Source organism: Amblyomma maculatum, chromosome 6 (assembly GCF_055883805.1).
Source record: "Amblyomma maculatum isolate TAMU_Amacu chromosome 6, ASM5588380v1, whole genome shotgun sequence".
Classification (NCBI taxonomy): domain Eukaryota; kingdom Metazoa; phylum Arthropoda; class Arachnida; order Ixodida; family Ixodidae; genus Amblyomma; species Amblyomma maculatum.
The window spans coordinates 31273506-31299506 of NC_139349.1; the positions used below are offsets into that span (position 1 = coordinate 31273506).

General features: G+C 50.8%; 2 protein-coding genes across 3 annotated transcripts in view; one reads left to right on the plus strand and one right to left on the minus strand.

Annotated features, from left to right (window-relative positions):
• Nucleotides 1-26001, minus strand: part of Grp170 (hypoxia up-regulated Grp170 co-chaperone protein) — a 534702-nt gene that overhangs the window by 429191 nt on the left and 79510 nt on the right. The window lies entirely within an intron of this gene.
• The window catches only part of LOC146185400 (semaphorin-5A-like), a 143419-nt gene that overhangs the window by 32873 nt on the left and 84545 nt on the right, over nt 1-26001 (plus strand). The window lies entirely within an intron of this gene.

Genomic DNA, 26001 nt, shown 5'->3' on the forward strand with positions numbered 1-26001 from the left:
TTTAGGGGAATTCCGATTGATATTTCCCATGCTTTGACAGTTACTGAAAAACGTGAGTTCGCAGAGAAGCAATCTACGAATTACGTTTTTCTAAGGCAGTGCAAATTGGATTGAATTCCATGAATTCTTCAGTCAGTCGCCATCTTGAATACTGGTGTGGAACCAAGCCCCCCCCCCCCCCCCTTCCCTCTATATTTTGCTTTATTTGCCTCTTGTATGAGGGGGTCTCTCTCTCGGTATTTTACGGTACGCGAAACTCACACCGCAAAATAACACAGCAGGAGAAGTCGCATGGTCACGTCCCGTGAACTCGACAGACTGAACTGCGAGCGACGGCACCTGGAACTCGCAAATACTTGCAAGCCTATCGTAATTCCTCCTTTCCCTGCTTCCCAATGAAGTAAAGAACGAGTTTCAAAGGAATGTCCGATCTAACGGTGGTGACATCACACAACTTTAAAAATGCCTTCCATGTCGTAGTTGGGCGCTGTACACCTGCGTATCGCTCGCACTGACGCAACACGCGGCAGTGGCGGGACGAACAAACATGGGGAAGAGATTCTCTGCACATTTTGGCGACCTGCGAAACGAGTCTGCGCAGGCGCCGGCGGCCCGCGCCGAATGCTGCTACCGGCGTTCCGCTAATGCGGCCCCTGCCAAAATCGGCGCCTCGAAGTCGAGAACTGGGCTTCAAGTCGACCGTTTTTTTATTATTATTATTATTTTCCTTTCCTTCGCGGAAACGCCTTGTCCATCGCTGATAACATTAGCGAGAAGCCTGATCAACGAGCCGCCGTAATGGCGTCGGTGAGCACTTATCGACGGAGAGGCAAGAAGGATGGAACGGAGCAGGAGGATGAAGGAGATCCCGAAACGGGGCGTCGACAGTTAAATCGCCCAGGTGGGTGGCTGTGCCAAGAAACAGCTCGGCACGCACGTCCCGCTGACCCCCGTCGTCACATTAGCCGACCGCAGTTGGAGCGTCGACGTGGGAAGTCCCCCACGGGGGTCTGCCTTTCCAGGCTGTGACCGATCGCGAATAACGCACTAATAAGGGGTTTCGGTCGCCGCCGCGCGGCTGTAGCATCGTTGTTACGCATGTATAGCCTTTGATGTACGTTAATGCGAACAACTCTTTAATTAGTGTGCGACGAAAAGCGTTTGCCTCCGAGACGTGGCTTCCTTTACCTTCTTTTTCTTTTTTTTACTCCTGCGCTTCGTGGCAGAGCACGGCTCGTTAAGAGCAATGCGATTACGTCTGTGAGCTGAAGGCGGGATCTCGCGCATCGATCGTTTGACCCACTGAGCCCGCCAATCCTGGAGGCTCGCAGATCGGCATCTGCTGCTCATTGATGGCTCGCCTCCGGACAGGAGTCAAAGGGATGCGGTAGAAGCCGACTCGATGAAGACCGCTTCACTTGACCCCAAAACATGTGCCAGGAAGGCGATGAAGCAAGTGACACGGTCACCATCAAGTGCCTGTGCGTACTGCAGCTCGTTCCAGTGTTATGGCGGCTGTACAAGTTGTATGCGGCGTGAAGGCTACTCCCGTGATTGCCTCCAGGTACAGAAACTGCTTACTGCGCTTGGAGCTAGTAATAAGTGTGTGCACCTAATTTTAGTTGCATATTAATGCTACAGCGTTTAAGGCTCCGGCTCTGCACAGCGTTGTTGGCGTTGTGCGGGAAGAATCATAGCCATGGCTGTGGAAGGTGGTATTCGACAGGTGGCATTTCCGCGTACTGATTGGTCCACTGTGTCGCACTATTTATTATGCACGATAACAATATTGTACACCTTATGGTATGAAAAACGTCTTCTGCGGCTAGCTAGAGATGCGCTCTCAGCAGCGGTATTTCTTTAATGTATCGAATAACTAGCATATTAAAATATTTGTCATCCGCACTCGAGTTCGACATCCGGGTTTTTTACGAATCTGTTCCTCCGCCATTACTGATGAGCTATGCAGCATTGAGGTGAAGCCAGCTTAACAACGCGTACACAGTGTTGCGCCGGATGAAGTTTAACGGAAATACAAATTGAGCCACACACAATACATGTAAGTATTCCTTGTGAAAGGCAAAAGCCGACAGAACGTAAATAAAAAAAAAAAGCTAGAAAATGCCTCCTCAAACAAAGCTGTCAGCGGATTAAACCAGTGAGCACAAATTAACAGGGGCTTTAAAAAACCCAAAGTTCAAACAAACGCCAATTACAAAAACATACTGGGCACAGTACGCCTAGAGTGGAACGACAAAGCGACTGCCGGGAGATGTTGGCTGAGGACAGAAAGGGACAGAATCTAGGTAGCAGGGGGATATGAAAAAGAAAAGTGATAAAATCTCCAGGAACCGACAAACTAATCGAAAATACAGGCTGTGCTGTAAAAATACGACATTACCTTTTAAAAAAGCCACACGACAAAACAGGGCCGAAGAAGGGCGCGCAAGGAATAAGAATTGGAAATGGCAAAAGCGGAGAAAGATAAGATGAGGGCTGTACATGGAGACAAATACGAGTAAGCGCAGAAAGCAAATTGAACTGTGGAAGGAAACTCTGATAAGGAAAGAACTCTGAAGGAAAACTCTGATATGAAAGAAAAAGAACAACCAAGAAGAATGTATGATATGGATAGCATCGAGCGAAGATGAGGTCTGAAGATATTCTACATAGCGCAGATCACTGCCTCGATAAGAGGTGTAACTAAAAGATACCCGAATAACGCTCTTCTTTGTATGGACGCCGCCCTTCAACAGAGTCTGCCATCACTTCCCACAATCCATCAATACAGAAGCGTGTATTAAGTTGCTTACGATGAAGGACAGGGGAAAGGGGAATAAAACACGGCCCCTGCATGCATGTGCCTTTCGGTGCCCGATTCGTCTGGTGTTTTTGCTGTGTTCTGTAGATAGCGGCGGCTGTTCCATCGCATGCCGCAGTATCGTATGGCGGCAGTACTGCTGTCGACGGCCTTGGGGCGCGCTTTGGTCACGTGATATTTGAACGCGCCGGCATTCGCTTCGTTTCTGCATCCCCTCCCTACACCCACCACCTCGGGGCCGCTTCTAACATTGTCTCATTTTTTTCTTCTTTGTTTTTTTTTTTTTTTTTTTTTTTTCCCTCGCGCAGCGTTGGTGGGTCTGCATCCCAAGCCTTATAAAGTTTCGGGCTGCGGTGTCTTGTTCTGCACCGAAGCGGGCGTCGCGGTTGCACTAGAGCGAATTAATTCTCTCTCTCTCTCTCCATTTATCTCTCTCTCGTCACTGGCAGTTTGAGCACCTTTCACCGCGGCGAGTAAGCTGTTCGCGTTATGCAAGGTGATCTACGGCTGGCTGTCCAAGGACAGCGCCGCGCCGCCGCCAGCGCCGCTCGACTTACACAGCAGGGATGCGCAGATCGAGCCCGACTTAGCACGTAGACTCGGGGTTGTCGTATAGTTCCGCACGTAGGCAGCACACATCGTGGGTGTCTGATATTGGCCTTCACTTCGGGCTATTTCAACCGGCTCGCACCCCACCTTAGATACGTGCCTGGTTTCTGCTGTTACCACTGCGAGCGCATGTCGCAGAATTACAGGACTGCGCTGAAGTCACCTTGCGAGACTATTTTAATTCACTGCGCCTTCATCATAGCTACTGTCATCATTATAATCGAAATTTACAGTCATTGTCACTGCTACTGCCATCATTATCACTAACTACAACATCACTGTCATCACTACTATCATCCTTACGCTAGACAAGGAGAATTACAGTGTGCTTCTGACGATCCGTTCAACTGCAAGAAGTGTATGAATAAACCGACTTTGATCCGCAGAGCCACTCTCTCGTGGTGAAGGTTACCTCCCAACTGGTGCTTTGTTGTCTGGTATTTTGAAGTCTCCTTCTTAGCGTTTCATAAACATCTGTAAATAGTTCATGTATATATAGCAAATTTTCGGTGCAATAATTTTTTTTTTTTAACTCTGCGTGGAGTAGTGGTTTGTGCGTTCGGCCGGGGATTGGAGAACAGTGGTTTGATTCCCGGTGGCGATTGGTTTTATTTTTATATTCCAGTGCGAAGGACGTCTTCTGGTTACAGTTTTTGCTGACACTTCGTTTTCATGCCATGAAGCAATTAAAACCGTGCGAGCAAGCCAATCTGAGGTCGAGAGCGTTCTCGGGTGGAAATAATTCCTATAATAAATTCCCATGATGCGTAACGGTCGGTACAATAAATAAACGGCTATGGAGAAAATCTTATGGCTCATAAGCAGCAAAACCCGGCGGCGTCCATACGTCTAAAAAGCAGGTTTACACGGCATCTAGGTAACGGTCGGCGAGAGAGAAACGGCGGCGGCGCAAGGCCGCCTCCTTTCCATCTCAGGTTGCGCGCGAGGACGCAGCGGCCAGGCAACGCGATGCCCGAGAGCACGTGCTCTGCCGCCTGTGTGTGCTCCAACGCTACAGTCGACGCCGTAGATGTTTTGGGCGCTGAGCTAGGCAGTGCTGTGCGAATGTTGAGGCTGTCGGCATACTCAATGTTAAATGCAAACAAGTAAATGTAAACAAGCGTATTCATATTCACCAATGCTTGACAAGGCTAAGCACAAGCAGGAACAGAGCTAGGCAGTGTTGTGCGAATGATGAGGCTATCGGCATACTCAATGTTAAATGCAAACAAGTAAATGTAAACAAGCGTATTCATATTCACCAATGCTTGACAAGGCTATGCAGGAACACATATGCACCTTTCTTTCCCTCAAAGCTCACCATCCCACCATGGCGCGCTTAGAGGTCTAGCATGATTTCTGCAACAGCATAGTTAGGAACCCAGGCGTCCGTGGTTCACTTGAAGCTAGCCTTGGAAAGTCATCTGCTTGAAAACATATCTAAATAACACCATATTCAATGCTGCTTTTTCCGGGCCCATTTGGGCCTAGGAAATCTGCGTGCCCAGACAGAAAACCATGGAGGCAACGGAGTACTGGAAACGTTATGCAACGCTAATCATTCGGTCATTCCTCGCGCTTTTAACGAAATGGTGCGCACAGATCGCTTAGAACGCGATAAAGTTTCCAGAAGCAGTGATGCAATGCAAAGCTCGAAGTTTACAGAGGCGAGCCCTGAACGCCGTTGTTTTCTTTAATGCAATGTACGCAACTGGCGGGCGGTATGTATAAACATGGTAGAGAGGGAAACATCATCGAGAGCAGCTCTCAATATAAAAGAAAATTACAGAGAGAGAGAGAGAGAGAGAGAGAGATTGGAAAGAGCGCCACCAGCTTCAGCGCCGAACACTCTTGTTGAGGGAAGTTACGCGGAGGAACAGCAGTTCTCTTCGAGACTAGCCTGAAGAAGTGCTCGAGCATGGCAAGCATGAACGCTACTCAAACACGGGAGATAAGAAGGCGAGCGCAAATCGCGCAGTTGCCATTGGTTGGGACGTCGTGCTGTCGCTGCTTCTGTTGCTGGCGCACGCTGTACGAGACTCTGAGCCTATAAACAGAGCTCTCACGTGCTCAAGGCGACCTCTCCACCTTCGAGCGTTCCTCCGTGAAGCTCGTGTCTCCTCAAGAACAGCGTTATCATGCGCGAGAGAGGGGATAAAAAGCTGCCCCGATAAGGATGTTCGCGCTTTGGCGTACGCGCGAGAGCAGTTGCGCGTAAAAAGCTGGATCGCGCGTAAAATCGCGCACGGGGGGGGGGGGGCTCTGATAGCGCGTGGGGAGAGGAAGCCTACAGCGCAATGTCGGTTGGCAGCTAGTCGCTCCCTTTATTGCGCACACGTAAGAACGACCGTAAAAGCAGCTCTTCACGAAGCATTAGATAAAGAGTCACTATCGTCAACACCACGGGCGAGACGGGGGGTGTTCACTTGCCCATCATATGTAATCGCCCCCATGAGCTACGCCCTTTAAGCTATGTTTGTGTTCACTAAGCCGAAAGTATGAAATTGCGTGGCAAGCGGTGAAAATCTAAGTTGCCTGTGGATTCTGTTGTCGGAATTCCACCAGCGAACCTCGAAGCATGATTGCGGGGGACGGAGGAAGACTTCCGTCTTTACTTGAGGGCAAGCAGCCAGATTACGCAGACAAGCACGAACAAGGGTGCGTTAATGAGTGTGTGCTTCCATCGTTATGCGTTGCTTTCAAGTATAAGCAGGCGGTATACCAACTGTCCCAACGCAGTTTCCCTCGCTCATATCTGCTCAAGGAACCGTCCCGCAAAAGAATCACGGCGGCGTCAGCTAACATCGACAAGCTTGACTCGCAGATTGCGCGTGCAAAGCAGAGGTCACGGTGTCAAGCACGCCGACTTCGCAGCGTTGATCTAAGCTGGCCGCCAAGAAATAAACAGTCAATGGATCAAGAGAAGAGTTGGACTGCGAATGACATTTATGCTCCCCTCTGCCCCAAGCTCCCACGCACGGACGCTAAACGCGCACCGCAAAGTTTGTGCCAAGGAAGAAAAGAAAGGCAAGCACATGGGCGTCCCTCTTACCCTCGCAGTGTACACACCGGCGAGCCGCCGAAAGGGGTTGCCGACCCCGCGCGTCCAAGACGACGACGGTCAACCTGCAAGGCCAGCCAGCCAGCTCGGAGACCCCGGTGCATTACCAGTGCAGGCAGCAAGAGCGCGCGGCTTGCGCCGCTACTGTGTGCATACACATGCATACACACAGCGGAACCACTTAGACTCCGCAACGGCGGCATAAGCAAAAGGAGAGGAATCCCATCGTAGCCAGTTGCGAGCATAGAGTCTTCTGGGGAGGGGCGAGAGGGCGCCGCGAAGCGGAAAGCGCGTACCCAGGCGCGACGCGTTGCGCGAGGGAGCCATTTGCCATGAATTGTGGGAAGGCTCGTTTTGTTCGCGCACTTCCTTGGCCTTTGAAAAATGGAATGCTTATCGTTGGAGCGGTAAGCTCAGCTTCGCTGTCTTGTCTTTTGTCAAAGAACGGAAATCAGCAGACGTCGGCAGTCAAAACTTTCTCCCACCGATTCGCTAACTACAGCAAATTGCCACGCAAAAAAAAATAAGTCTTTTTATGGATCGTATTAGTTGTTCACCCGTCGCACGCTACCTGTATATCCTGTAGGTATGGAGGACTTTCTCGGTTTGACATTTCGCGACGTATTATATATTCCATAATGCGAAACGTCACTTTATGGTGACGTTTATGGTAAGTGCTATAGCACTTAAACGTCCTTCGTAATTCGTTAAACTGGCTTTCCCGCATGGACACGTTGCAAGTGGCTCTAATCAAACGTCACTGGTAATGAGTAAGAATAAAGCGCCAAACTGTGTGTTACTGCTTCACAGCTGCATCAATAGTTCTGTGCAGGCTACCATACACGTATGAACATATTTGCCGCATAAACTACGCGGACTACACATGGTCACAGTGTTCAGTTTTAAAATTTTGAAGTTTTAAAATTTGTCTTTTCCGCCATTAGCAGACAGCTGTGAGATGAACCTGACTTCGCGTTTGTCAAAAAAGCCCATTCGTAAAGGAAAAAAAAAAATGGTACCTTCTCCTTTGAGGCGGTAACGCGACAGTGTTTAACGCCTCCCTTTTCTTGGCTTCCATTGTGGATACTGGTCCAGGTACACATACTTTGCAGCTAGATCTCTTAATTTCCGTCTCTAATATGTATAGCATACTCATTAGCGTGCAGTCAAACTGCCGCATTATATGAAACACCACCCGACGTAGATATAATGCTCCGCTTTAACCAAGCCCTATACATATACATGCCTTGCTGTATCCCACTCGGGATCCAAGAACTTCGGAAGACTGAATTCCGTTCTCACTTTCCCATCTCAAAGGCGAAGCCAGTGTTGGCAGCGCAAGGCCATGTAACCTGCCAACTGCAATCTACCGGAGCGCTGCCTGTGATTCTCGCCCACGACGCCGAAGCCAGATTTTGTGGTGAACGGTCCCTTTAACCCTATCGCGCTAAATCATTCATAAATGAAACTGAAACTATTAGTAACGGACGAAAATAAGCTCCTTTAGGCTACACATTTGTGTTACATCGGTCCGTCCATCTCGATCAGCTTCCTTCACACCCCTTCGACGCAACGGTTATGCAAAATATATCCTCCGCGTGGAAGGATAATCGGAGCTGCTGTGGTAAACGACACGCAAAAGCAGAGAGGATGAAAGAGGGAAAGCAGGAGCCACGAACACGCATTCCGCACAAGCTCGGGAGGAGCTCGGCTGCCGCATCGCCAGGGCGGGCTCTACCTGCAGAGTTCAAATAAGGTGAGGTAGCAAGCTGGCGCGAACGCTTCCCTGCCAGAGCTTGTCAGATACGAGATGTTGGCATCGGCACCGAATGCACACCAACATGGCCGTCGGTTCTCTGTACGTGATCGCAACAGCGCCGCACGCAGGCTAATTCTTATGCATGCGGATACGCCGCCACCGTGCAAGCAATGTGCGTTTGTATAATTCCGCTGCTGTAGTACACACGAGTCCTCTGGTCCGTATTGGTGCGCGTGGTCTATCTGGAGAGTAGTTAGTGGTGTAGCGCAATTGGCTGGAGGCAACGCCAGACCTCAAAAATAAGGCCCGGCTCTAACGAATGGTTCTCCGCGACCTCACGGGTAAATCACAGCATATATCACGAAGCCAGCAGCAGCAGACTATAGCAGCGCGAGATAGCACACACTTGATAATTCTTGTTTTTTGAGCCGTCGCCTTTGTCTCCGACACGCGCACTGGCTCGCAGCCGACGCAGCTAGAGGACATACACCGCGTGGTTTGTCGAAGGCACACATATCTTCGTTCCTTGTCTGCCTAGTTATATATGCTGGAGCGTGTAGACGGGATAGTTTAAAGCGGTGTAATATCGCTCGTTCCGTCTTCGTACCTTGTATGTATGTCTACATACCTTTGACCCCACATACCGTGACCGATAAATTTAGAGTAATGTCCGTCCTTCAGTATTCTCCAGTGCGTGTCGTTGCCGCCTGGTGCATATAAGTCTACACCGCACGCTGTTTCAGCGTTTTCCAATCTGCGGCGGGATCTCGGCTGTGCGGAAATACGTCGAGCACTAACGGCTATAACTTTGGTTCTGATACAAGGCGAGCTTCAGGTGCCTTTTGCTTGCATGCACCTGGCGACACGCATGCAGAATAGGGTGTAACATCGATGTGCAGTAAGTAACCAGTCGTCCTCGTGCGCAGGCGATGAGATACGCTCTGTCCCTCTTAGTCGACGTATACAATGTCACTAAATATATACCTCGCATTCGGGAGGTACGGGGTTCGATCCCCAGTACCGCCGGGTACCCACCGGTTTCCAATGGGTACAAGATTTCCCCCGGCCTGGTGCTCGGCTCTTCTGGGGTGAAATGCTTGGGAAAAGGGGCCATGAACCAAACATGTTGGTTCAAGAAAAAAAAAAAAAGGGCCACATAATGGGCTGTTGCCGCGCAAGGCGGACTTATTGTTGTCCGATGGCGGAACGAATCACTGCCACATCGGCGCAACTATTTGGGCCGTGACCCCTTTTCCCAAGCATTTCACCCCAGAAGAGCCGAGCACCAGGCCGGGGGACAGCTTGTACCCATTTTATAACCGGTGGGTACCCGGCGGCACCAGGGATCGTACCCGGTACCTCCCGAATGCGAGGAAGCCCTATATATTTAAGAGGGTGGTTGGCGCGGCCCGCAATCAGCTCAGATATACTTCAGGAGTGCTCGAGGGTAGAGAAGCCCGTGAGATACGATGTCCACCTCTATCAGTTCACAGTGAATCTATTCAAACTCTTACACAAGCTAATATCAGCGCGTTCTAAAGCATTAATTATATCTCCCCAACTGCTGAGGACGACGGTCGAGGAGCTCCTCCTTCTTTCAGTCACGTCACACTGAAGTGCAACGCATCCTTTAGCATCAGATAATGTATGCGCTCTCTATACTATCGATATGCGTGATTGCGTCAGCACGCAGTCTTTTTTTTTTTTTTTTTTTTTTTTTGTCGCACTCAGCGCAATCCGAGTGCTCTTGGCTTCCCTGCTATTCCGAACTGGGCATTGACACTGCTGCTAACGGCAAGCCTATTTCCTCAAGTATAAGCCAGTCTATAGCGTTACACAGGATTTAAAGCAAAGAGAGCAATTCGAAGTTGAAGCCGCATATCATCATCATCAGAGTAAAAATATACAAAGTTAACGTTGATGGAGGCATCTCTCTATATATGTTTTGAACTACACGTATGCATGACGGACTCAGAGAGACGCAGACCACTTGCAGGCACTAGCCGTACACTCTCTCTCGCTCTGTGTGCGCGTGCGTGCGTGCGCGTGTGTGTGTGTGTGTGTGTGTGTGTGTGTGTGTGTGTGTGTGTGTGTGTGTGTGTGTGTGTGTGTGTGTGTGTGTGTGTGTGTGTGTGTGTGTGTGTGTGTGTGTGTGTGTGTGTGTGTGTGTGTGTGTGTGTGTGTGTGTGTGTGTGTGTGTGTGTGTGTGTGTGTGTGTGTGTGTGTGTGTGTGTTCCAGCTTCCCGTAAGCTGTCTTCATGATCTATTGCGTATGACTCTGTCATAATTGATTTTTATTTATTTACATGATATTGCCGATCTTTCTCGTCCAAGCAGGAGCAAATAATGTCCAAACAACAAATAATAGCGTAAATCGTGAATCATTGGCCGAAGCTCTCACATAGAAATAAAGAAAGGGTAAAATACGTGCACTCGTCGGTTTCGGGATCGAGCCTTCGACCTTCTGCTTTCAAGGCCGAGGCTTTAGCGAGCGGGCCACGCTGATTGCAGCAGCGGCTGGTGCATATTGCTAGAACAAAACATGCGAACAAAACCGATCGAGATCGAGGGCCGACACCAGTTACGTTTGTTTCCATCCTCCCAATGTGACTCGCGAAGAGGTTGTTCTCAAACTGTGGGAAGGCCTTGCAGCGACTACCTATTGCTTTTGCCCTGTAGCGATACCTCTTGCTTTTGTAAATATAGTCGATTAGTCGCTACTGGCCTGGTCGCATTGTCAGATTTACCAAAGCCTAACTTTCTGCTGTTATAAACGCGCATCCATGCATTTCGAAGCGCTGCGACTCTCTTTTTCACTCACTCTCTCTCTCTCTTTCTCAAAGGATCAACCTTCGGGAGGGGAAATATGGAAAATATGAAGGTGGAGGGCGTATATGGCCTGTGTTTGCTAACAAGATTAATGAAGGTCCAAAGTACATCAACACATGGGTATCGCACTAAATAAAGCTGAGCTCCGTATAATTTGTAGGACACAAGCCCACTTTTGCTAAGGCTATTATGCTGCAACACGAACGCAGCTGTCGAGGAACATGTAAGGACGTCGCAAATATTTACAAAGGGTGCGGGTCTCCTCTGTTCAGAGGGCGCGACGAAACTCGTCCTAATCGGGACGTGGCAGCAAGCGCCTGACGTTTCTTTTCAGCTGTTTTCTTTCCCCGCCGACCTGCGACAAATGGTGCCGATGGCGCGCTCGGACACGAGTGCCCCTAATGCTAGGTCATGCATGCAAAACGAGGCCCATTAAACACGCCTAACCACCCTGGAGTCGCTCATTAGTCACAGCGCGCAGCAGCAGTACACTGCTCGGTGAACGATTAATTTAACGGCCGCCTCAGCCTTTTCTCCTCCGAGGTTTTCCAGCACTACCTCACACCGCTGAGCTATTACTCATTATTGCGTTTGTGCGTACCACGCATGATCATAATGAGGCATGTGTACACAGTGCACATCTACCGATATATATGTTCTCTACAAATGCACGTTCGCAAACTAGAACAATTGTTTGGCGACGCCTGTCGCGTGCTACTGCAACCGTTGACTGCAAGGCCGCTGCCCAGTCGTGACTTCAAAAGCGTAGTCTCCCTCGCTACAATCTGGACTATCGGAACCACCGCGGCGACTCGGTGGCTTTAGCATTCGGGTGCGCGAATGTGATGTCGCGGATTCGAATCCTGGCCGCGGGGCCCACATTTCGACGGAATTAAGAGACAGGTAGGAGCGATTCCCGCGTGGTGTACTACGCCAGTGCAAGAAAGCTCCCAAGGTAGTCGAAATCAACGTTACTAGAACCAGCTTCTTTGGTCTAAATAGACCCAGAGCCCTCCACTACTGCGGCCCTCATGCCCGTAGGCAGCTCCGGCACGTTGAACGCCACAAACCAAACGAATTTAAGTCAATTCCAGATCCTCATCAGAGGTGTCATAGTAATGACGTGTTGTGGGATTTGAGAACTACGCGTTAACTCCCTTGTTCAGCGAGCAAGTAGCGGTTTTGATCTGCCACTAAGAAATAAATAAATAAAAATAACGTTCATACTGCATCAGGCATGAGTTCAGCATAGCGCGATCCGCTACATTAATCCGCTATTGCGGGTGCCACTGTGCATGCGCGAACCAGATGGCGACACATGCTGGGTGGCGTTAGGATGTCGCGGTGTCGGCGTGTAAACGCGGCGGTAGTGTCATTGGAAAACCACTGAGAGTGACTGTAGACGGATATAACTTAATTGCAGTGACCGACATACTACTCGAGGTGGAATAGGTGACGCACCGCCAGGTGGCTGCTCCACCCGTGAAAGGTTTCAATGCCTTCTATTTCCTTATGTTGACGTAAAAATAGGCGAATTCGAACTAAGGCATCTAATGTAGGATAGGCACTGCGCAATACCCACTATTAATGACATGCGCTGCAGCGGGGAGCTTTTCGGTGGGGCATTTCTCGAGCGTGATTTTAACCTTGAGAGTTGGCAAAGAGTAATAATAAACAAAAAGAAAACTGGGCGCTGTTTCGTAAGGGCCGCGCCGAGGGCGTGACGTACATTTGTAGCTCACCGTCGTAGCTCTTCCCACCCTCTCGCCCAGCGTATATGTGGCGACGTCGTTTTTCAAGCTTACATTGTCCGATCTAGGCTTTTTCCGCCTGCATCGTGTCACTGCGTGTAGCGATAAGGAGCTCGTAAATTCGGTTTTCTTTTTATATATATTTTTTTCAGCCTCGCCATCGGTGGCGGCAGCAGAGTTCAACGGTTCTACTCACCGCAACTGATGTCTGCGCGCGTTTAGAGCTCGGCTCGAGCCTGCAGATCCGCGCAATACTTATGTGTGTTAATGGGTGCCTCTCCCAGTCCGAAGCAATTGGAAACTGGGTCTCTCTGGGCTGAAAGGAAACCAATTTTCGTCGCCGAATCGAACGCGGGTCTCCCCGCCCCGCGGCCGTACAGCTTTGAAAAAAAAAAAAAAAAAGGGCGTCTTTGATTGTCTTTCGCCGCAAGCCCCGCGCACAGATGCGCCCTGTGAGTTAAAACGGCGCGGCGTCAGCCAATGTGGAGCAAGGTCCACTGACCATGGCCCACTAAAGGCCCCCTCCCACCGGTCGGCAGTGATGCACGAAGAACAAACAAAACAGTGCAATGAGCACCGGTGCGCGTGCAAGTGTCTGTGCTTGCACGTGCGGTGTTAATGGAACCGTGCAAACGTGTCCTTCTCCAAAGGTGGTCGCTGGTCTCGTATGCAAGGCACGGTGGCTTTCGTGTCTGGTGCTCTTTTTCCCCTTCTGTGCTCATCTTCGAATAGACGCGCCGTGGTGTTGTGCAGATGCTCTCGTAGAACATCCGTTTTCTTCTCCTGACTTGGGTTTTCAGGCCTATAATCGTTTTCTTCGTTCTTCTGAGCCTCTCGCGCAATGGCCAGCTCATCTCCCAACGTCAGTAGGATGGGCGTAGCAACAAAGCGACCTGATAGGCGACCACTAACAAAGCGCTCTGGCCGACGCTCACAAGTTCAGGATGTGAGCAGCGAAAGCGGATTGTCGTTTTCAAGCAAGTTGCTTGTTCCTGCCTTCGACTTCTGGTTTTAAGCGTATTCCGGCCTTCTCTTCGGGAAACAGGAGGGATGGCTGGGCGGTGAATGTGAACCGACAGCCGCCGGCGCGCGTGTGTGTCGATGCGGGTCACGAAGCTCCTATCCTATCCCGCAGACGGACGCGCGCACGCGAATGCAACGTCCGTGCTGACCCCTCCCATGCATGTTCGCGTGCAAGCTCACGCATGCAGGGGCTGGTAAACACTACCCGAAGGCCGGACGTTTGAGGACGAGCCCCATCTCTAATCTCGGTGGCTACTCGCGTGTACCCAATCCATCAGAGAGATTATATTGCACTGATCGACACGTACGCTGCCTGACTACGGTGCGATCTTCGCTCGGTGCCAGTGATGCATGCGTTTCGATGCGCAATCGTCCTCGCGGCTCTGTGGCTGGGGCACAAGGCAGGATACATGAAGCGAGCATTCGAGAGAATGCGGATATTGTGATTTGCCTTTAGTCCACTATTTGTATAATTCGCGTTCCTCACCTTTTCTCCGACATATGCGCTAGGTGCGCGTCTGGATCGGTGCTAAGCAGGAACGCCTGCTTTTCAAGGCTTTCCTCGCTGTAAATCTCATTCGGGCGTTCATGAAGATGCCGATTAAAAAAGGAATGAGGAAAACTGAGAAGAAACTGTATACACTAAAGAGAGAGAGAGCGAGCGAGCATGCCTCGCTTAACGGCGACAAAGCATCCTTGTGCATGGCGCCGTCCTCCGGAGCCCCCCCCCCCCCCCCCCACCCCCCCCCCCCCCCCTTTTCTATTACAGTAAGATATGCAAGCTATTTTTTTTTTTTTCTTTGTGCTCAAGTGCCGAATTTCCGGGGCCGCACTTCGCGGGCTTCATCAGAACCGCCTGCTACAATTGAAATGGCTAAGGACGCACAGTCGGTGGTTGTAAGTCACACGCTGATCCAACACGAACGTACATGAGCACACCGGCCTTCTGGCTGGCAGCTCGTCGTACACACAGACACCGGAGAAAAAGCTTAAAGAAAAAAACAAGGAACGAAACAGGCTTCAAAATACTGGCTCCACGGTAATGAAACGGGAACAGCGGCGACGAATAATTGAGATAGACAAGGAGCCCCTTAAAACGAGGGCCCTTCCTGAATTAATCGCTCCTGAAAAAATCACACACACAAAAGAAAAAAAAAAAAGATCGCGCTTGGTAACGAAGAGCGCCAAGAAGCTAAAGGGGAAAGGAGACAGAGGGTTACGACCCTCCTCGAGCGTAATGAGAACCGCCAAATAACGAGTTCACAATGCCCGAGGGCCACGCCGGGAACAAACGGCACGACGCTGTAAATCAACGGCCTTACACAGGCGGCCAGAGGGCACTTCCTCTCGGACACTTCCCGATGGAGCAGCCGATATAGGGCGGCGCGCTCTTCTGCCCTCGGAGGTCGACTCTTTAAAGCGAGCTGTCACGAACAACGCCAGCGCTGTAAACAACCCCCCCTTCCCTCCCCCCTCTCTCCGCGTACTCCTCGAAGTAATCGAGCTCGACCACAGACCAAAAACATCTGCAGAGCAAACCGACGCGGCGTCGGCGGCTTCGCGAACGAGATGGCGCGATGACCAGTCAGCGGCACTGCGGGCCGGTCCGCTTCTGCCGCTAAGGTGACTCATTAATTAGCCCTGCCAGTCGGAGCGGCGCAATTTAGAGCGACGGGCAGCGGCCTTTGGCGAGCCCCCCAACTCGCCGGACACCGCCCCCGTTGTTTCTCTCAAGAGCATCCATGGGAACGCTGCAAGACGCTCGAGACAGGTCGGTCGCGGATTGCAAACGGGTTCGCGAGCGACCGGAGCGCAGATGGGACCATCTCTGTCTGCTCTCACCGGGACGAGGAAAAGAGTATATAGAAACGGACGGGGCCAAAAGAGAATAAACAATGCCAACGGAGCATATGCGCTCTGTTCGGGTTCGGTTGGGCCGCGGTGAACTGGGGCAGCCAACCCTACGTGGGCCCATGAATTTCGCGGCCAAATGGCCTTTGCCGCGTGGTTGGATTAGCTGCGGCTTACGTCCGACCTGTAAGAGAAAAAAGAAAAGATGGCCGCTTGGTTCTGGTTCCGAAATGTGCACATACGGCCACCGACCTAACCTAACCCCGTTTGGTATATAGGGGTGCGCCATCTGCTGCGCGGGGTGTTTTTTAGCGGTGTACGCAGGAAGAGAGACGTGAAAACGAAAACAAAACGGCACAAAGATGTGTTTCGGAGTGCTCGGCACGAGGCTTATGGCTGAAGAAGTATGGCACTTGCACACAACTGGCTTCGAAGGTCTATCTATGCTCCACGCCTGAGAAGGGTCGAACTTGGGTTGTCAAGCAGTGACGAGTGGTGTGCTTATAGCTTCCAGGTCAAGTAGGGTCAGTGATGAGCAGGAGTAGAGCTGCTCGAGGTCACCAGCTGTAATCCTCGGGCACTTATTGTGGATGGACCTCTGCTGTGAGGTGAATTCCGACACTTGGATAGTATGTAATAATAGCATGCTCTCGTTTGTGGAACTGGCTGTAATTTGGGTTCAAGTACTGCAAGGGCGTGAAAGGCTGCGCAGCATGAAGCGCAGGTGCGAAGAAGCCCTGTTAATTGAATCTGACGCGCGCTCAGAAGCTTCTCTGTGATAGGTCCCTGTCGAACCGGCTCATTTCTTACTGTCGCCCACTCGGCTGTCGCGATCTGAGATGGCACGCGAGATGAAAGCCGCAAATTCGTCCCCTGTCCTGGATAAGAAACCGAAACTAAGGAATGATAAAGCGTTCTGTTGTGGAGGGCGTCGACGCTAGCACTCCGTTAGTCCAGGCTTTTTATTTATTTCGGCTTGAACGACATTACCTAGTCTCATCCCTCTTTCTTTTTGCCATATTGCAAAATAAAAAAAATTCTAGGGGCACTTTGAACCACTAAAGTGCGATGAGGCGAAAGCGCTTGTTGCGAAGTGGGTCCGAAGCCTTCCACTACGGCACCTCTCTCTCTTTTTTTGACTGCCACCTTCCTCCTTTTCTGTACAGCTCGGTTAAGGTGTCCGCAGAGAATTGTGACAGATACTGCGCCTTTTCTTTGCTGCCAACCAATTTTAGACGTCACTGATGCCAGCTTTGTCATTCCTTTGTAATTCCGAAACTAAGGAATGACAAACGGACCTAGATTCCGGGCAATGGTGCGATTTCGGGGCGTCCGACGATCCACAGTGCTGGTGGAGGTAAACTCCGTTACGACAGACTTCGCCGAGAATGACACGGCCCTATATGCTACTTTAGTGACGGAATGCGTTGCAATCGCTGTCAAAGCTACAGTCACGTGCGCATGCTCAACAATTCTCCAGTTTGGTGTTAGGAGACAGGTTTCTCGGCCTAGATTGGAGAGGAGGGATCAGATGCCAAAAAAGACAGGGACGCGAGAGAAACACAGGACAAGGCGCTTTTTTGCCCTGTGTCTCTCACGTACCCCTATCTTTTTTGCGTTCCAGGCTTCGCCAAAATGAATAACCTCCACCAACTAGCCCAAGAAGCAGCCCTGTTGAACTTTATTATCAGATGCGGCTTAGTTAAAGCCGCTATCTTGAGTTATGCCGCGTGAGCGTTTGCTTTGTTTGTAAATAGCTGTGTGAGCCAGCGTTTTCTTGCGGGTACACACACAGACTCCAAAAAACCAAGAGTATACGAAGGGGCAGGAGGATTCTTGATGAAGGCTTTGCCGAAAAGAAAAGCAAACTCGCGTCCAAGCCAAGCTCCGGCCTTGGACGTAGTGGGGCCGATTCGTGCCACATAAACTATTCGTAAAATGGTGGTTCCTAACCAACTTATGTCGTTACGTCATCAGAGACTGTGCGTTGCGACCTCAAAGCATAAATTGTTACCTTCCATCATCTGCGCATTCAGTCCTTCGGTGTGGTTTTTTTTTTCTTCGTTTAATCCGGTTTTTTCGTTTTATGCGCCTTTACTATGTTGTCTGAATGCAGAGACAATTAATTACCTGCAGGGGGATTTTTCTAGCTCAAGTCCGTCTTCACCATACCTGGTTTTCTGTGCTATATGTTGTTTGTTGTGGACGACATCTGCCTATTAAAACAACAAAAATATGAGGAGCCAATTACGTGCGGTGCATTGTAAGTGGGCTATCTGACTGTACTTAGCAGCGTAGACTGCATGCTTCGGATATTTTCCATTAGCCGGCCGCGGTAAACATTTGCAAGCACCTGTATAATTAGTCACGCGCATTTACGCGGCTTATGAAAATGGCGTAATTATAAGGCTACGTAACAAATAAAGAAATAAATGCCACAGGAGGCAGAGACCTTGGAAGCCCCAAACTCGCTCAAAACCCCAGCAATTAACATTCCATCCGCGTGGGGGAAGAAAAGTCTGGGGGCAGCCGGAGAGACGGGGAGTTCCCGTGCCCAATGTCCGCAACACAGGTCATCGCACCACAGGTGGTATATAGCATAGTGGCCGCAGTGGTCCGCACGCGCCCATTCCGCACACTGCAAGACTCTATATAGGGACAACAACAGCGACGACAGCCCGAGAAACAAAATAAAATGAAAAGCAAAAAGGCGGTCAAACCGCCAGGAACCATAAACAACGCTCGGCGGGTGGAAACGCAAAGCGCCGGCCGCCCTTCCTCTCGCCTGGATGAACACTCGTCTCAAAGGGAAGGGGGACACCCACAAACCGCCGCCGCCGCCGCCGCCACAGTCGGAGCCAAATTGAATTCCGCGCGTCGCGGCGGCGGCTGGGAAAGAAAAGGCTCGCTCTGTCGGCGTCGCCGCTGGGCGAGATTCATTTGGCGCCCAAATTAGACAATGCATCCGGCTCAGGGCGCTCTGACCATGCTCTGACCGACCGTGAATCCTGCCAGTGGCGAGCAAGAGTTGGCGTCCACCTTCGCGGCGCTCGCCCCCGCTCGAATCTCGAGTGGGAGAGAAGGCGAGAGCGCCGGAGTGGAGGGTTGGCCGAAAATACAGCACGCTTCCGCCGCACCTCGACCGACTTGAGTGAGCTCGGACGCCCTTACATTTTGTGCCCTGTCTACCCGCAGTTGATAACGAATAATAATAATAAAAAAAGACTGAGGTTACTCTGGCTTTCTTCTTTGGGGAAGGAGGGGGTGGGGGGGGGGGGGGGGGGAAGGCACCTTCCCAGAACTGCTTTTTTGGAGTCGCCGCATATGCGAATTGGATCTGAGTAGCGAGAGGAAGGCGTCTTCAAGCGGTGTTGATCGCGCTCGTGTTGCGTCACATGTGCACCTGTGCGGATGGAGCCATGCTGGTTTCTGTCTTTCTGACAGTAATCCATGGAAGCGACGCCATTTCATACCTGCAGATGGTGAGCGCTTTTCACTTGGTTGGTTCTACCACAGAATGCTTCGCGCATTTGCAAATTCGCTCGCACTCAAAAGAGGCCGCGCGAGCATGCTGCGTAAAAGTTGTCATCAGTGCAGACGTAAGCTTTGGGTTTGATTTGGTTTGGTTTGGTTATGGGGTTTAACGTCCCAAAACCACTCAGCTTGTGAGGGACACGCCGTAGCGGAGGGCTTGGGACCACATGGGAGAATTCTCTTGACGTACACTGACATCACACAACACACGGGCGCTTTGCGTTTCGCTTGCATCTAAACGTGGCAACCGCGGCCGCAATCCAACTGGTCCGGTTAAGTACATCAGCGCCTTACCCACTGGGCCACCGCAGCGAATCAGTCTCAGGAAAGTACCCCCACGCCACCGGCACTGGTTTGTCGGCAGTGTAAACAACAATTTATTGTAAATTTCAATGAAACATTTTCGGATCTTTAAAAATATACACTCGAATACAAAACAACCGTTTCTGCCGTGTCGTTTTGCGCTTAAGTTCGCCTCTTTCTGCATTTTTTTTTTTTGTTCTTGGTCACCGATTTTCTGCAAGAATCCCATTCGTTTCCATTTTGGCGCCATATCAATCGTTCGCCACGTCACAATCTACGTCACTGCGTTCTGGCTTCCCTCGTCATTTCTGTCTCACTCGAGAAGCCCTCATGGATATTATACTCCGCTCTGGATTTCGGTATTCATGATTAAGTGTTCTCCTCCTACATCACCACCACTTCCGCGCAAGTCAGCTCCTCCCACTCTTCTGTACAAGGCCCACAACGTCACTCGTTACTGCGCGCTTGCTTGCCAAACGGCCGAAAAGCAGGGACCACAGCGCCGGCGACTGTTCGAACACCGGGCTGTCGACCTGGTTCGCTCGAGTTCTCCCCCCTAGGCGTCCGCGATGATCGGTGCTGTCGAATGCTAAGCTCTCAACACAAGGCGCCCAGTATCATTTTCTCTTTAAAGTGAAGGGTGCGAGCAGGGGCGTACTCGCAATTAGGCTGCCCCGTTAAGCCGGGTGAGCGAGCTGGCAGCCAGGCAGCAGCGGCACCATGCACCGCCCTCGCGATCTCGCATGTCAAAGCAACCACGCAGCGCTGCGTGTCCTGAGACGACAAAGAGCATCCCTTCTGCGGCTCCAGGAAGAAGCAAGCAAAGATGAGGGAGTGACTTCTTGCACTGCCTCCTTCCTCCTGCACTGCTTGCATGGCGGCGGTGTCAGTGACGGCGTCGAAACCCGTGCAGCCGGCCGCGTAGGCGAACAGGACGGGCGGGGTGGCGGCCCGAGAGAGACACACACGGTTCGCGCGCATCTCCTTGCTTGACCCAGCCGCCCAACGCAGGGCAAGTGCGTGGTCGGATGCCGGGATCATGCATATAAACTGGTGGCCTCTTTCTTGACGTGGAGTGCGGTCTCTTTTTTTCGCGGCTTGTGAAACAAACGCGGGAAGACGCTGCCTGTGCATACAAAAAGAAAGAAAGAGTGGATAAAAAGAGTGTTCCCCGCACTGATCGAGGTCAGGAATACAAAGCAACCCATTACGAACGTACGGTTTCCCAGTATGGAGCTGGACAAGAACAGGACGGCACCAGCGCCAGCCTTGTTACCGAAAGGGACTTCTGAAGGAATGAACTTAAACTATCCACTCGTGTTTGCAGATTAAAGCAGTAAACTTTATTTAAAACGAATTTCAATTCGTCCAAGTGCTTTCAGGAAGTGCACAACAAAATGTGTCACGCATACGGATATGTAAAGCAATGTAAAGCATACGGATATGTAAAGCGCTGCTCTCAACGTCGACTCTGACAATTCGCTCTTTAAGCTAAGACTTTAGCCGGCAGAATTTCGACTAATAATGGTCGGAACAAGGAGATGACGAGCAACGGGGGCTGGTCACTGTCTGCAATGGAGTTGTAATGAAACGATTATCATTACCAGGGGATGAATGCGCCATTGACAACGAGGAGAGAAACCCCCGTGTCTATGCCATCCGCACTGCGAACACTGTAGCATGACTGGCACCCATCATCATCAGCCTGACTATACCGACACCAAAGCCATCCTAGGTGTGGATCTTACCAAAGCATTTGATAAAGTTACACGTTCAGCAATCCTTCAGAATCTTACAACACTGGGAGTCGGCGCCAGGTTGTACAATTACGTCCGAGACTTCCTTAGCCAGCGCACAGCCATACTTACCTTTGGCGACCACTGTCTTCCAGAGATCATGCTAGGTGCACAAAGTAGGTTAGGCTAGATGCCCCAGGGCGCCTTCCTCTCCTCTATACCATTCAACATAGCACATCTTCACCTAACCGAAAAATAAGCTCGAATCCCCGACATTCAGTTCAGCCTCTACGCCGACGACATCACTGTCTGGGCTAACCGCGGCAGTGATGCCGAAATAGAGGAACACCTACAATCGGAACTAAACACCATCTACACTTATGTAAGGGAACGTGGTCTAACTTGTTCCCCTTCAAAATCAGAACTCTCTCTACCACCTCAAGCAATACGATTCAGGCAGTCCACCTATTTCCCTCAAGCTAGATATACCCATTCGATCCCACTAGTATCCAAAATCCGTGTGCTGGGTCTAGTTCTTCACTCCCATGGTGCGCACGGAGAAGTCATAAAGACTCTCCACACAAAGTTAACAGACCACCCGACTGATTCGCCGCATAGCCAACCGCCGGGTTGGCTTACGGGAGCGAAACACACTTCGCCTCATCCAGGCTTACATTAAAATCCGCGCCACACATGTCCTCCCATACCTCCCCGTCAAACAAAAGGAGAGAGACCGGATGAACGCGCTCCTACGAAGTTGCACGAAAACGGCTCTACGACTTAAACTCGGTGTACACAACACTTTCGAGGAACTTAGAGAGGCTACATTAACGGCACATATATCCCGCCTATCCAACTCGGCGGCTGGCCGCACTTTATTAGAGAGTTTTAGAATAGGGGGCCCCAAGCTTTGGGGCCCCCAAGGAGCTTGGGGCGTCGAAATGCGCATGCGCAGAACGTAAGGCGCGCTTGGGGTCTTGGGTTAACGCTTGGGGCGGCCCCTATTTTTCCAAAATAGCGTTCGCCCCAAGCCGCCGTTGGGTCGCTTGGGTTACGGCAACATGGCGGCGCTCGGCCAAGCGGCGGCCGCTCGCCTCGCACACATTTGTCGTCACCGCTCCATGGTGTCACGCGTTCATGGAAAACGAAAGGCCAACGAAGCTTATGCTATGTCTCATGATGCCTGCACAACCAAATTTTAGCGATAAAACGCACTATATTTTCAGATTGCTTCCGGATTTGCCGAGCTGTTAGGCTTAGCGAGTTCGCCTCCTTTGGTTGCCATGGGGACCAGACGGCGGAAAGCGCGGAAGGTTCAAATGAGGTTTCCCGGTCTCGGTCTGGATTGACAATTGGCCGATTTCGTCTTGTATGACAAAAACAGTTTATAACTGGTAGTTTTAATATAGTTTTGTGCAATAGTAGCACTTTTTGATGAACAAAATAGCGTTGTTGGCTCTTATATATTTAAATGCGTTTTCTTGGTTTACCGTCGTGGCGCTGCAATCGACGAACGCAAGCCCGGCTCCGCTGCGTCGGGAAAACCCCTATTCTAAAACTCGCCGCTCGGCTAGCACGTTGCGCTGCCGCGCGCTATTTTCTTGGGGGCCCCAAGCCTTGGGTCCCCCTATTCTAAAACTCCCTATTATCCCACTTAAACCTAAGCCCAGTTACACACCCCATTGACGGTGTCCCCCTCTCTCCTAACCTCCGCTCTAATCTCATCATACCTCTCATCCCTAAAAACATGCACCCTGAGCGAGACCAGGGCCGCAGAATAGCCATGGTTCACGCTCTTCACACACAATATAGCGAGGACAGAGAGGTGGTCTACGTGGACGCCGCGGAATATACATCGGGCTCCCGGTCCTGGCTGTAGCCGACAATCAAGTAAAGCTGCTTATTTCCAGCTCTATAATCACCAATTCCACCACAGCGGCAGAGGAGGCAGCCATCGCGCTTGCTCTCATCTCTACATCTGCCACAAAACTTATCTCCGACTCCAAACTTGCGATTCTAAATTATGCCAACGGCTATATATCCCGCACTGCTGCTCGCATATTACGCTTCTGGCAGCCCCGGCACAACATAAGCCTCATCTGGACGCCTGGCAACGAGGAGGTTAATCTCCTAGCCCGAGGTCTTACATTCCGGGCTAGAGAAATGGAGCCCTCTCTACAGGCCGGAGAGCGCCTGCTCTCCTTCCGTGATGTTCTCTTGTACTACCGGGACAAATGAAGTGAATATAAACCCCCAGCTCCCCCTCTCACCATAGCGCAGGCCGTACACAGGCGAAGCTTGCAGACTCGGACTGCTCCATACCCTACACTTCTACATGCCCGATACCCAGATCAGTTTTCCTCATCATGCCGACTCTGCGGCAAACCAGGACACTTCCTACACACTCTTCTTACATGTCCCACCTTTCCTCATCCCTCATCACCGAACGTCGCAGAGTCCTACTGGGAATCTCTCATGAAGAGCACTTCAAGTTAAGACCAACGGAAGATCATTTCCAGTGCTATGAGGAGGATTGCTCTTCAAGGACTTTCTTTTGCCTCATAAGGGTGTCTCCCATGTAGTAAGGGAGCACCCAAGTGCCATGCAAGGGGCTTCACCCCCAATATTTGTTCCAATGGCAATAAAATATTTCTACCACCACCACCACTGCAGGGCGAAGGCCTCTCCCATTTTCCTCCAATTAACCCTGTCCTGTGCTAGCTGCATCCACTTGACCCCTGCGAGCTTCTTAACATCATCCGCCCACCTAACTTTTTGCTGCTTCTTGCTACGCTTTCCTTCCCTTGGAATCCAGTTTGTTACCCTAAGCGACCATCGGTTATCCTCTCTTCGCACAACATGTCCTGCCATGCCTATTTCTTTTTGATTTCCACTAGAATGTCAGTAACTTGAGTTATTTCTCTGACTCACTCTGCACGTTTCCTATCTCTTAATGTTACCCCTACCATTTTTCGTTCCATAGTCCTCTGTGTTTTCCTCAACTTAACCAGAACCCTCTTTGTTAGTCTGCCACGCTTCAGCCTCATAGGTGAGTCAGGTAATATGCAACTATTGTATACTTTAATTCTTTTTGAGTGATACCGGTAAGCTGCTAGTCATAATCTGAGTGTGCCTGCCAAATGCGCTCCATCCCAATCTTATTCTCCTTGTTATTTCCTTTTCATAATCCGGATCTGCGGTTACTACGTGTCCTAAGTACACATATTCGCCTACTACTTTCAGTGCTTCGCTACCTAACGTAAACTGATGTTCCTTCCCGAGGCTGTTAAACATTACCTTAGTCTTCTGCATATTGATTTTCAAACTTACCTTTCTACTTTTCCTGTCTAGGTCATCAATAATTTTTTGCAGTTCATCTCCTGAGTTACTTAGCAAGGCAATGTCATGAGCAAATCGCAGATTACTGAGGTATCCTCCATCTACCCTTATCCCTAACTTATCCCTTATCCCACTGGCACCCAATGAGGCTCAATGTCTTCAAGAATTATTGCGTAATATACTTAAGGCTGACATTGGCAACCAACTACTAGACCTAAGCTGTCTACTGCATATTTAACGCTGGTTCTCCTTCGGACCATGTATCGCACGCAAGTGAAGCATTCCAGCGTACTCTTGGGGCAGATATTACTGAAGCAGTGCATCAAATGGTTGGTTGGATTGACCATGTCTTCTGCGGAGTAGTGCCACCAGTGCTGCGGCGTCACTGGCGTGTCGCTGCTTTCCACTCGACGCGTGCAAGGCACAGAGCGTGCCGTCGTCGGAGAACCCAGATGGCCGGCGGCCGCCTCCCCTCCTCGTAGGAGAACGCGCCGGGCACCGCCGAGGGGGCCAATGCACTCGCGCTGCCCCCACGCCCTCGACGGGGGCCCTCGTTCAGCACCAGCTCTGCTGTGCCGCTGATTCTCCTTCGGGACGCGCAACGAGCGCCTGCTCCCCCCCCCCCCCCCCCCTCCTTTTCTGCTTGTCGGTGCCGACGAGCAGCGGTTCTGTCCAGGGAGTAGGCCCCGCTTTTCAGGAGTATGCTCTTCTGTGTGTTTGTGTCCGTATTATCGCCGATCAATGCAGCTTGCAAACGAGTCGCGTAAATGTATAGTTACTGCATTGCCGAACCGCCATCCGCTGATTTCTCCGTTAGATCCACTAATTTTCGGGAGGCGGAAAACTGGTTTGGCACGTATCGATAGCACATATGGGCTCTAGAGCGCTGGCTACAGGCGTAAACGAAAGAAACCGAGATGTATGCATCCTCTCTGCCAGATAGCCCGCTATGCTGACTGGTGCAAACAGGGGACTTTTTCTTTTTACACTTCCAGCAGTAATTGTCCTCTGCCAGGAAGTTGAGATGTTGAGATGCGTCACAACAGAAATGCTTCCCTGAGTTGCTAGCGCTGTTATTGCCAAGATAGTGAACGCGGCAGTTGCAAACCATGATTGCTTGAAGTTGAAGATTCACTTTCCAAATTTTTAAAATGGCGTCCCATTACGACAGTAGAACGGGACGCGTGCCCAGGGCGTCCATAGTGTGGTAGAGCTACCAGTTAGTAGTTATTATTAGGACTAACTATTAGAAGCGCGCTCTCTCTCTCTACATGCACGCCGATTGCCGTGTGCCGTGTCACGACCGCCAGTCTGCAGACACGTAACCAGCCACGCTTCGATTACGCCTAACGGCGCAGCGTCGTGTTCTTGGCGCCTCTGCTGCA